Source organism: Panthera tigris, chromosome C2, assembly GCF_018350195.1.
Source record: "Panthera tigris isolate Pti1 chromosome C2, P.tigris_Pti1_mat1.1, whole genome shotgun sequence".
Lineage (NCBI taxonomy): Eukaryota > Metazoa > Chordata > Mammalia > Carnivora > Felidae > Panthera > Panthera tigris.
In genome coordinates, this window is record NC_056668.1 from 153,431,670 (window position 1) to 153,445,859 (window position 14,190).

The 14,190-nt window shown below is 45.7% G+C and overlaps 1 protein-coding gene across 1 annotated transcript in view; it reads right to left on the reverse strand.

Moving 5' to 3' along the window:
* ARPP21 (cAMP regulated phosphoprotein 21) overlaps positions 1 to 10,232 on the reverse strand; it is a 154,577-nt gene extending 144,345 nt beyond the window's left edge. Inside the window, exon 1 of the mRNA XM_042999106.1 lies at positions 10,161 to 10,232. The gene's annotated coding sequence lies outside the window, so the exon portion shown is untranslated. The remainder of the gene's footprint in view (positions 1 to 10,160) is intronic.
* Between the last annotated feature and the right edge of the window lie 3,958 nt (positions 10,233 to 14,190).

Genomic DNA, 14,190 nt, shown 5'->3' on the forward strand with positions numbered 1-14,190 from the left:
CAACTCCCTTTCACACAAGAGGCAGCTCATAAGTATCCGTTGACAGTCGCGCTGCAAAACAATTGAACAAATTATTTTTCCAAAACAACCACCCCACAACCAGCTTTCGATCAAAAATGATCCAGAGGCAAAGTCAGAATCCATAGAGGGAATCCTGATTTTTCTTATCACTGTCCCTGTGGCTTTAGCGAATGATACAGGAAGAACTATAGAAAATCTTGGATCTCCATCTTGATAAAGAGTTTTTGCCTGGACAAATGAGGTCGTTCAGAGAGCAGAAGGAACAAACCAAGGGAAGTAATCCCCGCAGAGCAGAACAAATGGCCCTAATGACCTAATCAATACAGAAATAAGTACAGATTTCCTTCACCAATGGCCACTCAGTAGCTTCCCTGAAAAATACAGAAACATACCACCTTGCTTTCATTTAGATTTTCCTTAATGCTTATGGTGTATTTCATCAGGAATACCCAAAGTTTGGCTTTCGATCAATTCAGTAACATTAGATAAGTTCACCAAGACTTGGAGTAAAATATAGGGGTTCTTTCAAGTTTGCAGGCCTGGGTCCTTCTCAGTGCTATCTATTCCTTGACTATTGGTGCAAATCATATGATCCCCACCTAAGCCCCAGGGTCTAATCTACAAGTGATGAAACAAGTTGATATCTCCTCATCTTTCCTTAAAACATCAGAAGCAATCTATGTTCACAGGCAGGTCAAAACAATGACGTAATGTTGTCAGGTGATTTTGGAAAAATGGATTTTAGAGCTCTCTTCTCTTGCTAGATCTGTTGGGCCCATCTCGGATTATACAAATGGCCTTCTGTTGGATAGATCTATTGGTTTTACCTGCGAAGTGTACAAATCACAAGTCTACCTACCGCAGTTGTATTTCAAGTCATTTCTAGTTCTTAGATAAAGTCTCAAATTGCTCCTGGAAGGGTATTCAGAGTAAACTCTCTGTGGTATTTCCAGACAAATCCAGAAGGAGGCCTGGTTAACTTTCTTTTTTTTAATGTTTATTTATTTTTAAGAGACAGAGACAGAACGTGAGGGGGGAAGGGGCAGAGAGAGAGAGGGAGACACAGAATCCGAAGCAGGCTCCAGGCTCCGAGCTGTCAGCACACAGCCCGACGCGGGGCTCGAACACGTGAACCGCGAGATCACGACCTGAGCCGACAGAGAGAGAAGGCACGCCCTGCTTCTGCTTGGTTAGAGCTGCATGCTTCCGGACAGGAAGAGGGGCCTGGAGACCCCCCCCAGTTTGCCAAATTCTCTTCTCCCTCTCTTCCTCACCCCTGCCTTCTGCTCCCGCACTGCAAGCTCACTCAGCCCTCGGAGGAGTGAATTCTCTCCCCACATCCTGGATCACCTTCACCGTGGTTAATCTCTCCCCAGGCACCTGTCCAGTAAACATGAGTTGTCGCTAACTCTGTGTACCAGTGATTTGGAAATTGCTTGTGAACTTGCCTTGGCCCCATCCGCTCTCGCAATTTATTTATTAACTGAGTGTTGACCTTAATTCCCTTCCATGCAGCTGAAAAAGTCATCTACGTATTCCGTCAAAGCAGACCGAAGTTTTAGGGACTTTGTTACTCTTGTAGAAGCCCTAGTCATGGTCTGACATCTGTAGCACGCACTTCCTTGTGAGAGCCCAAACAAATCTTGAGAGCAGTTACAATTTCCCCTATGCGGGAGGGCGTATCTCTGTTCTCCTTTTTAGAAAGATGAACGAATGTCAGGCCCACGTAAGCTGACACTTTAGGGGAAAAACACAATTAAACCTTTACTTAGGGCTGCTTTTAAGTCCGGAGTACTACATGCCATCGACAATATACAGATCAATTTTTACTTCAACAAACTTGGATTAAAGATCTGCCACGTGCAAGCAAGAACTGCTAAGGGCAGAAGAGGTAGTAGGAAATATGCTTTGGGGCCAAACTACTTTTTTGCTTCATGTGAGTTAGGTAGATGACTCATATCTAAGCGTGTGGAGAATGTGGGTTCTAGATACAGGTACAGACACAGATATATGCTGATTAAAGATGAATATCATATATATGATAGGCAAGATATATAACATACCTCTTATGTATGGGATCTATACTGTGGACAAGATATGTAATATATATGTTACATATATACATATGTCTGTATGTGTGTATATATGTTACATATATACATATGTATGTATATGTGTATATATGTGTATGTATATATGTGTATATATACATATGTATGTACATATAGATATATAAACACATATATATATATACATACATATATACATATATATATTTATATATACATGTCTATATGGACACACACACACGTATAAAACCTGTCTACCCTTTCCTTGTTTTCCAGCAAATATCACAATACCAAAGGATTCTAAGTTCATTCTCAGACACCTTCTGAGAAGTTTCATTGGATAACTTTCGGACTGTGTTATCCCTCAGAAGAACGGCTGATATGCAAATTATAATCGAAAACAAAACTCCATTATTTGGCAAACGTATCGCTTCGCACAGCTCACCTTCTTCGGTGTTGAACGTGACTGGTGGTTTCCCATTTCCTGACGGGCCACCAACTGATGAAACCCCCGTTTTGAGGGGAGTTTCTCCCCTCCTCTGGTCACTTTCACCCAAGGGCAGAAGTGATTCATTTCGGCAAAAGAGCAAATGCCTCGGGATCAGAGGCCAGATCAGCCGCTCAGCCCAGACAACTCAGTGCTTAGGAACCAAAGCCATCGGTGGGGTGTCTGGGAGCCTACCAGTGAGACCCAAGTGTCACTTGCTTTAACGTCTCCGAGGGAGCTGAAGATATTTCCATCTCCCATGCCAGTTCAAGTCTGCCGCTTAAGAGCTTTCACCCATTAACACAGGATTTAAAATCATTCCCTCATGGATCCCTTCCACCCCCTTCTTGTTCAGTTCTTTAGCCACCACTGGATGACCCAGTTAAACTCTTTTGGAGAAATAATATCCGTCCGTTCACTCTGTAGACAACTCTGAATTGGGCTGCCCCTTCCCTTAGAGCCGGGTTACACATCGGGGTTCTTGCAGAGTGCATGCTCCTAAAGCGACGAGTACCTTGGCCTGGCCTTCCGGATTTCATAGACACAGAAAAAGAGTAAAGCTTGTCTCCAACCGTGACCGTCACAAAGGTTCCTCTCCAATTGTAACCGTCAAACACATTACGGGGCCGAAGAAAAGAGAGCTGTACTCTTACTTCCGAACAACAACAACAGCAAATCTTCAAGGGAGGTGTGGCTCATTTATGTAACCAGCTTAAATCTCTATGGTTTTTTATATGAAAGGTGATGGCTTCTTTTTAGTGAATGAAACCTACGTGCCTGTGCCGGGTACTCTGTATCTGCTTCAATCCTTCGGGGTGGGCCCGATCCCACTTCCTAAACGAGAAAATGGAAGCAATGCGACACGAACTAAAGTGTTAAAGCCGCATAAGGAGTAATTTGTTCCTATCGGACTGTTGTCACTACGTAATTTCACCTGCAGAGACTGTGACGCACGGAGAGGTTTAGAGTCTTGGCCATCAGCACCCGAAGACTCAGAAGCCCGACATCAGGACGGGTTGTTCAGGTGCTAAATTGAGTATTTATTTATACAGGCCCGCTATGGAGCCGTGAGATTCGGATACACCACCAGGAGCCTTGTTTCGTGAGGCTTTTGTTTTAACCTTTTGTTTTTGATTCAAGTTTTGCGCATATCTGTACCCTGCAGAACCCTACGGAGTTCTTCCTTGGTCACAGCAAGCCCGGGGCTCCCTCTCAGATAAGCCTGGAGCACACCTTCCGTATACATCCCCTCCCTTAGTTTTAACCTGACTTTGAATCGGAAGCTGCAGTGAATTCCAAACATCTGTCGTAGGCTTCTGATATCCTATGTGACCAAAAATGCACCCATTGCGATCATCTGTGGAATAAAATAATATCTCTCTTGGAGGGATATTGACATCCTGGTCCTAGAATGTATTCGTTTTCGTATGTAAACTCTCACATTAACTGTGTGTACTCTCTTACCTCTTGACACTGAAGGAAAAAAAAAACAAAACATTAAAAACGAAGTCATCCATTGTTGTGGATGAAGACAATTGTTATGATGATAAATAACAAATAAAGATTGAGGCATCCAGTTAGAATGTTTAACAGTGCTTAAGCAAATAGCAACAGGATGTGCACACAACACGATCGCATGCTATGCTATTTTATCTTTCCAGAATTCTGTTAGTGATTATGTGGAAACTTCAGGGTTGGAGAAAGGTTGCAATCTCCACAAAGGCATTAGGCGCCGTGACCAAAGTTAAATCATCGCCACAGTGGGGAAAAAAAAAAAAAAATGAAGACTCATTAATGCCACAGAATTGTTTGCGGTGGGATTTTTGAATTTATCTTTAGCGCTCTGACAGTTCCCTGAAATTCCTACCGTACCAACATATCTAAGTGAATTTAAAATAAACAAATATAAAACCGTGTAATTTAAAAGTGTTACCTTTTAAAGTATTACTGTGATCATTTTCACAAACCAGAGAAAATCGGATCACAGATATGGCTGCGAAGTCCTGACAATTAATGAATTCAGTTAATGAATCTGTCCAAAAGCTCTTTAATGACTGAATCGTCAAATGCCAGCAATGATGGGACTTCCACCAAACTTACATACGTGTTGACAAGCAAAAGGCTAAGTTAAACAGGCCAGTGCGGAGTATAGACATTTTCTTATCAATAAATATGAGAACTTTGTGTGAGGATTTTAGCTTGTGGTTCTGGAAACATTTTAAAATAGCTTTTTGTAAAAGCTGCAAAAGCAATGGAATAGCTCTTTATTTTCCTATCGTGTTTATGAGCAAACAACAGTTAAACGATTCTGAGTAGTCCCTGAATTCCAGTGAGTCCTCATGACCTTCCTTCATCCTCTTTTGACCCATGTTTGATTCTTCCAGATCTCTGCACCAGTGATGGGATCACCTGAAAGCAATTCAAATTACCTGAACCATCAGGTGACAGGTAGGCCCTGATTCACACACCAAGGGATAGTATACTTGGATCTCTAGGACCTTAAAACTTGACAAACTGATGTTCTATTCTGTTTCCTAAAGATGTCGAAACGTTTTACTTCAATTATTGGTGTTGCTTCATAATTTCAACTAGATCAAAATAAGTCAAAATGCAGATCTTTCCCTTTAAGTATGATGCTAGGGACTAGAACGTTCTAAAGTAAGTATTATATCTCAAGCAATTAGAAGAAAAGCTGCTAAAGATATGAGCACCATCCACCTCGTTTCCATCCCTTAGAGACGGTCTCCGTCCTTATCTCAAGTATTCAGTGTGTGATAAAGAATCCACGGACAATTATACAAATGCAAGAGAATGCACCTCCATTATTAAGAACCCCTGCACTAAACGTAGTGAAGAATGAGTACGTGCCTTGAGTGAGACAATTTTGGACTAATTCCTCAACATTTTAATTGCGTCGGAATTTCAGTGCTACCCTAATACTCATCACTTGATTACAACAGGAAAAATCTTATATAACCTGTGGCGGTGACATGTACATTAAGCAGGGGCGGGGGGGGTCCAAAAAAAAAATGCCAGAAGAAATCTCCTTGGGAAGAGTGTGTAGAGGAATTCAAGATATTGATCTACTCTGGCCCCACGTAGTGATCAACACCCGTTCCATCTGGCAACGCTAAGCTCCTTGGGGGCAGCAAGGAGGGAGGAACGTAACATGATCCTGAGGATTCAGCTGGAAAGGGGAGAGTCAGTTTGGTGTATTCAAGTCAATTGTTTTCTTTTTTGGTTTTTTCCAATATGCTCTCCATTTTCCTGGTATAATTATTTCAATTCACTCTTTGGTTTCCTTGTCCAGCTATCTCCCAGGGCGCAGAAACGTCCCAGTGATCTTAGAGAAAGGTGTCTTCAAGTGTTGTGCGGGCGTTTTATGCCACACGGGGGCGGGGGAGGAAATCACCAGACTGCAGACGATTTGGAGACCATACGATAACAATGCTACCAAACATTCAAAACTGCTGAATGCATCTGATACTCCATCTCAAGCACTTGATTCTTTATCAAGAATCCTGTATTTGTGTCTATAATTGAAACACTTTGTATCTAGGCTGAGATCTGATCCCCATGGAAATGAAACTGTCGTGAAGTAAAAACAAGGAATAAACCCTGTGAACATCCAGGGCTAAATTTAATCCAAAATGAGCAAAATTCATTTAGATAAGGCACTAACAAACCAGTTTATTAGAACTTGGCATAAAGGTCCCTTAAAGGAACACCCACAAGCAAAGATAGCCTGAGAAAGACAAACCCAGTCACAAACACATCCTGCTAACATGCTTTTTTGCCTCCAACAGTCCTTCAACATTTACTTACATCACAGCTTGAAATTATTTATCATATTTAATTCTAAATATTAGAATGAAAAACAAAAGAAAGAAAAGTCGGCGGACACAGAGAGCCTCTGGAATCACAGATTTCCTAAAAAAAATAAAGGTCCTTTGTCTAAAGAGAGGAAATACGTATTTTGTAAGTTCATCGCTGACTTCAAATACGTCCAGAACTTTCCAGGTGACATAATGCATTGCTAAGGAAGCCAATTCTTTTTCTGATTAGAAATTCACAAATTTCTAAACATACTACCACTGTGTGGTACCAGTTAGAATGATGCCAATACTCACCACCTGAAGAAATGACTTTCACGGTCCACATCATTTTTAAACCCCATCTTCCTTCTTAACCTTGTCGCAAAGCAGATCTGAATTAACACTAACTCCTATGGAACCGGTTCATTTGCAATTTCCAGCCTTACGGACTTCAAACTGTCTCCCAATCCTAACGAGGACCCTCAGTTATAGTCCCTTCTGGCTGCGTTGTACCTTGTGTCTTCAGTGGCTGACTCATTCCACGCTCTGCTCATGTAGCTTATCATTATCTTGTCCACAGGCAAAATCTACATTGAATTCAGATGAGAATGGCCCCTGATTTGAGACTCTTGAGAAAGCTATCAGCACTGGGGTCCAAGGAGCATGACCACTAAGGGAAATGTTGCAGCCCGTGTGGATTGTAATTTTCCCCTCTAAAAGTACAAAGTAGAAAACACGAACACTGGCAACCAATTACAGTAACTCCTTCCAATGCATTTCCCTTAGTGGTTTATTGCGGGTCGGGGGCGGTGGGGGGGGGGGGAGTTATCCTTCACAGAAATGGACAAGATCTAGAACAACTCTGTACACTGCCCTACCAGCTTTATTTAACACTACTTACGTAACTCACTTCCCCACTGAATAAAAACTTCTCACTTTTCCTTACGTTTATCAATTTTGAAACTACGTAGGCATTTGTCTAATCAGCTTCACTTCGAACAGGGATATAACTCGATCACAGCATGTTGTTAATATGAAAACGAACAACACAGACCTTTCTGACTGAACATTTTCACTGTCTACCTCAAGACAGGTGTTCTGCATTATACCAATGTCGCAGACAGATGGCTTCTTAGGTTTTACGCACTATGACATTAAGATATTCCCCCCTCGTTATAACGTTCCAAAAATTACTAGTGTTGCCCCTGCTATCTACAGTTTAAAAATATTTAAACTAAGATAATCTATTGTGCTTATCTCAAAGGAAGGAAGGAAAACAACTCGACTATTCTATCAAGTTCGACCCAAACTTCCTGCCTCAGTTGCCACAATTCTGGATCCAGATTCCAAGTTTATGAAAGAAACACAAAAAGTCACAAGGCAGAGCTTCAAGTTACAATATCTTAGAAGGATGCTAGTTATTTTATGCCCCCCAAACATTTTCCAAGCTCCAAACCCTTCACGAGGACAGGATTTTAGGGATCTAAAATGATTTCTGCACTTCTCACCATCCAAGAATACGACAGCTCATAGGAAAAACAGTACGTGTGCAGCAACTCCTTGGTTAGTGTCTCTTTTTTAAGTTTTCAGGCATTCTAGTGACTGAGTCTTGCTTCTAAGAATTATTGAAGAGGTTTATGAAAACACACAGCAGACTATTCATGTGTACTTCTCCCATTAAAATCAACTGATTTCTGTTAGCACTGTATATCAGGACTAATTAAAATTACCGTATCCCACAGCCAGTCTGTACCTTTTCAAACATCCTTCTCCCGTATCCAAAACCATGCACTGTTCTGCCTTCCATCATGCTTCTTTTATTGCTGAGTGAGGCGCTCGCTCCTTCATTAAATAGCATTAAAAATAGACAGCACCGAACTCCCCAGTGGAGCATGCTCTAACAGGGCTAATGCCACAGTTCTTAAGGTAACCATACTCAGCTGGGATCTAAGAGGGAAAGTCACTGGAAGGTCAGCAATTTGCAAACCTAACAGCGCACACAAACCTGTCTCTGAGCTGAATACCGGAAAAGAGAAACCAGCGTGTTGTGAAATTAAGTCACTGAGAAGCTGAAAGTCAATTTCTAAAACTGTGTAAGTTGCTTTAAATATGCCTTTACCTAAACCAAAGTATTGTGTTCAACAGGCATTCACCTACCGCAACTGGGTTATATTCTCTCTCATCAACTAACACAAAGCACGTCCGGAGAAATGGAGCCATGTAGGCATAGCGTCTGAATGTCTTAAAAACTGCATCTAAACCAAACTGTTTAAACCAAGCAAATAGTATTGATAAGCAAGGACAGGGAGAGGTTAGCCTTTTGCATCTTTTGTGATGAAGCACAGCCCTTAAAGAATATATGAAACCCACGCTGCAGAAAATTTTAAAATATTCTGCTAGTTGAAGGGACAAGAAGGAGTGAAGGAATGTGACAGAGGAAATACCGGATCAAACACAAATACATACCTTACAAATCCCATATAAACCCGAAATGAGCGCACGTAATTTCTCACATGCGATCCACATTAGGTGTGCAGCAGAAGCAATTACTGCCGAGATAGTAGATCACTTGGCTATTCGAACAGAACACGCTAGAACTCTTCAAGCCACCGTCTTTGGTGAAAAGGACATTAACTAAAATCCTATTAAGACAGGCATGTGCCATGGTGACACAAACACAGAGGATCAAAGGAGTGGGAGCATTCATTTTTAAGTGCATGTCAAAGGTTCCCTAACTTTCAGCAAATGAAAGATGATTCCCCGTCATCTCCATTTCTCTGTTTTCTTAAAACAATCATAGCAATTTTGATCTCCAAAGTAAGCGAGGAGCAGGTGGGAATCGTTTGGAATTATTCAGCATTTGAGCCAAATCTTGTACAGATTCCTTTCAACTTTGGGGAATGTCATCCTTTTGGGAGAGGCTAAAGTGGCATACCCATAGACTTTAAAAATCAGCAATCAAAAGGGATATCTGCACTCTAGACACCTTCTGGAGAAAACGATTTCCACCAGCCTCGCAATGTGCACCCTAGCCTCCCAATCCTTTGTAACTTTCAACGCCTCCTTTGCTTTTCCTTTTAGACTCGGACTCTGTCCTCATCTTGTATCTTGGGGAGGTGATCAAGTACTGAGCCACATCCACTCCCGCTCCATTTCCATGCAGAAACATGGACTGAGTCAATTTCTCTTCCTTAAGAAACTTTCAAAATACCTGTACTATTCCAGGCAATTCCACCAACCATATCTACCACCTGACACAGAAGACATTGCATTCGGAGTTTGCAATGAAACACACATTTCAAACACGTAAAAATAAATGGTCACCACCATCGTCTCTACCCGCCCCCCTCCCCCACAAATCCCTTGGGAGCCCGGACCCCAATTCCGGCAAGAGCAACAAACCGATGGCAACTTTTCCGCCCCTTGCACGGTTCTTTCAAATGGAATGAGAGGGTCCCAAACTTTCTACCACGAAACCCGCAGACATCGCTGTAGACTTCGCCCAGGAGAAAAACCGCCTCCTCTGTTCTCTTCCAGCTTTCCCTGTCTGCCTCATCTGGGGGAGGGGAGTCTACCCCTCCTGTGAGGAAACACAGAAACACAATCAATACATGTATAACATCAACGGTTTTCTACAAACACGAAGGAGGGGAAAAAAAAAAACACGATAAACAATTCCAAAGAAAAGCACAGATAAACGGCAAAAAGGAGGGGGAAAAAAATCACAAAAGACGCGCCAGGTTCACGTCGGAAGAGCTTGATTATTACCTTGACATAACAGTGGGTATCCCCCCAGCGTCTTGGTGCCTCGATTGATTTGATCTAGTTTTTGGTTTTTACTAATATCGTTTCTCAGTGATTGAACTGGCTGGATTTGTTTGGCTTGGCGCTTTTTTTTTCTTTTTTTTTTTTTTTTTTTTGGTCGATTTATTTAACTGCTAGTAAAACGAGCTCTCTGCAGCGTCGGCGGCTGGGATCCTCGCGCAGCTGCGGCGACCGTGGTGGCTTTGGCTGGCGACCCCGCTGCCCCCGCCGCTGGTCGCCGCTCCGGACGAGCTCAGGGGGCGCCGCCGCCGCCGCCGCCGCCGCCGCCTTCTCTGTCCCGCTGGCTCCGCGGAGCGAACGATGCCCCCGCCTCCGGTCCGGCAGTCCGTCCCTCCGCGCGTCTGTCCGTCTGCCTGCCTGTCGCGCAGCCCCGCGGCCCCGCGCGGGATTCTGGCTTTCCTGCGCTCCGCTCCGGCCGGCTGGCGGTCGGCGCGCGAGCCGCTCTGTCCGTCCCTCGGCGCGTCGCGGTCCCTCTAGCAGGGCCGGGTCCCTGTTCCGGGTTCTGTGCCCAGCTCGCTCCCCAGCTCCCGCTCGGGGCCCCGGCCGCTTCCCTCGGACAGCGGAGGGCGTCTGGAGCGGAGGGTGCACGCGAGCGCTGCGCGCTCGCTCGCTCGCTCGCTCGCTGTCTCCCTCGCTCTCCCTCTCCCCCTCTCCCTCTCCTCCTGCCTCTCCTCTGCGTTCTGCTCTCCCAGACTCGAGCTGTCTAACTGCTCCCACCTGTCCGCGGCTCTGTCACTCCGTCGTCCCACCCCGAGCCAGCCAGCCAGCCTCGGCCCGTCCCTCCGTCCCGCGCCCCTGCCTCCCCGCCTCCGCCGCCGGCCCCTCCGCCCGTCCCTGCCCTCCCACGCACCCGGCTCCTCCCCGCAGCCCCGGCCGCATCCGTCCCCGCCCCGGCTGCAGCCTCCAGCGCCCCCGCCCCCCCGCCCCCGGCCCGCCACACCCCGGAGCCGGCCGCGGCCAGGCGCGCCGGCAGGGCGGAGGGGAGGGGAGCGGGGGGAGGGGGGCGCCGCGGCCTCTGCCCCCGGGCGCGGCCGGAGTTGGCCGGCTCGGAGCGCGGGCACCTGCCGGGTGCGCCCGGCGCGCGGGGCCATCCGTTCCCCCCCCCCCCACCCCGGCGGTCTCCGCCAGTCCCGACGCTGGAGACAAAGCGCCCGGGCCACGCGCGGCCGCACCGGCGTCATTAATCAGAGGGGAGCCTGGCACGCCGCCCCCTGCCCCTCCGCGCCGCCTTCCCGCTCCCCCGCCGCGTACCTGTCCCCGGGGCGCCGCCGACTCCCGCGGACGCTAGCCCGGGCCCGGCTCCCCGCCTTCCTCCGCTGCCCAGTCCGGCGGCCAACTCTGCGGAGAACACCCCGCAGTGGCGGCCCCTCACTCCGCGCGATCGCGTCCCCGCAGTCGCGGCCCCTCACTCCGCGCGAACCATCCGGAGCCCGCGAGCTCTCTCTCGGCGGCTCTCGGCTTCGAGCGGGACCCAAAGTCCGGGCGAGCGGCGCCCCGTGCGCTCCCTGCGAGCCCCTGGCCCGAGCTGCGCGCCCGAGCGCGGGCCTGGGGTCGCCGCCGCGCCGCAGCGGGCAGGGCGCGGGGCGCGGAACAGAGTTGACATCCGAAGAAATTAAAGCGCTGCATTTCCCGTTTGTTCTGCAGAAGTGCTATTTTTATTATCTGTAATTCTTTTTTTTTTTTTTTTTCATTGTCTCGGGGCACACACTACCAAAAGGGGGGAAAAAAAAGGAAAAAAAAAAAAGGAATCGTGGAGGAATGGGGCTACGTTTCCGGAACACCGCCCACCCTTCCCGAGTGAACGTGGAGCCTACTTTTCCAACATTATAGGTCACCAGCCAAGATACATCACTCTGGCTTTCTGCCCCCCAGCTGAGAGCAAGGCGTTTGATTCTGGGCTTCTTTGCTAGGTTGTTATTAATGTGAAGCAAAATTATACTCGTGCGCGCCTGCATGGAATTGCCAAAGCTCATTTTGACTGGATCCAGCGTTTCAGACGCTGAATAACTGTGTATCTGGTGCGACGAACGCCCCATCCCGCAATAAATGGAAGAGGAGAGAAAATCAACTCTCACCAGCTGCAATTAGTAACCCCATGAATAGACAACAAATAAATAACCAGCATCAACCATGCCACGAAAATTTCCATGTCCTTTGAGTTTCATGTATTGGCATCCATTCCTAATGGCAGACATTATAGACAGATTTATTGAGGGATATGCCTTCCACTTTCTGTAGGGATGTAATTTCAATGGCTATTTCCCTGTTCACATAGTCTAAGATATGGATTATAAATATCAAACAGATGACGCGCGTAGTTCTAGAAAATTCTGTAAAGATAGGATGATGTTGTACTGGTCCTTCATGAACCGATTATTATTTTCCAAATATTCGAAGTTGTCTCCCTTGGGGGTCAGCTCTTGAGTTGTGCTGCATCCTCAATTCCCACAGTTGGGGCTGCTTGGGAAGAGGGTCAGTGTACTTGCCTTTCCTTCTGGACAGGACTACCTACCCCGGAAGCATCTCTTGAATGGGTGGATGTGTAATCTACTGACAAGAAACCTTAACAGCTCACTCTTAACACACAGTTTTCCTTAGAACGAATCAGATTTCACCCTGAGAGTCGAAAAAAAAAAAAAAACACAACACAAAAAAACAGAAGGAACTCCATATAGACTGGATATAGAAATTATAGAAATCGAGTACCGGGAGGGGGAATCCAATCAGTTCTCTTAGCACTGGTTGTATAAAAGAATGAGACAGAATACGTCAAGAACTTCAGTGCGTAGACAAACATGATGACAAAATCTGCATTTTCTCATGGATTTCAGCCTTTATTTAAAAAAGGAAGCACCCCAAGAAGAATAACGTTAACTTGCTTCAACCAAAATTGTCTACCTTTTCTCATAATATTTTGCCAACGAATTAGGCACTAGAGAAAGTTCAAGTGTATGCAAGGCCATGTGGACAATTAGCATTCAGCTGTCCAATTTTAAATTTAGTGTCCCAGTGTGGGACTGAAATATACTTCTGGGAATGTGAGGCAGGCCGTGACAATAAGTGATTCTTCTAGACATTCAGAAAGTATTTGTATTTCCTTAAACAGTTTGCAACACTTATCGTTCCTTAGAGTCCTTGACCTGTTATGCATTAACCACCACTAACCTCCATGAAACTCTGGGGCACCTCATTGGAGCTGTGTGTGAGAGATCCACAATGCCAGTTGCAGAAATGTTCATGCATTTCGAAGTATCCCCACTGTGGGGGTGAGAGGTGGTGGTTGTGGGGAAAGAGAAGGTTGTGGCTTCTTTCAGTCCGGATGCTCTTGAATGCATTTGGTATCAGACGGAAATGAAAAAAAGCACACGTGTAACCAGGTAACCCCAGCTTGGGGAGTTGAGCTCACCTACACGCTGGCAAACATCTAAGATTGTCGACAAGCTCCTTTAAACACATATTCCCCTAAGACACTAAATTAGTGCCCTTTAATGAAGCTTCCAAATTGGATTTTCAAAAGAAGGCAAATTGCTAAAATAGCCCCGCTACCTTTATAAGCACCTTTTCAGCTGAAGCGAGAAGTAGACTTTTCCATGCTGTTGAACTTCCATCATTCCTCAACAATGAGGCGGGGAGAAACTCCCCTGCAGGGCCTTCTCCCCACCACAGTAAAGAGAGACTTCTCGTTTGCCCTGTTTTCAACAAAACCGGCCAGGGTCTATTAAATGCCAGTCTCGGGTTTAAAGCCATACAAGTATGCCTGGTGCAGAAAGGCAGGGGGATAACAAGGGGTGGGGGGAAGATTTGCACGTCAACCAGAAAAGTTTAGTTCCCCATTCTTATTTTGTGCTAAGCCAAAATAACTCTAAAACACATTTCAGAACATCAACAAAGAATGTTACATCACGTATGCATCTGAGCATGAAGAAATGTCACGATCAAAAACAAAGAGGACTGGGGAGACTAGAAACCAAAT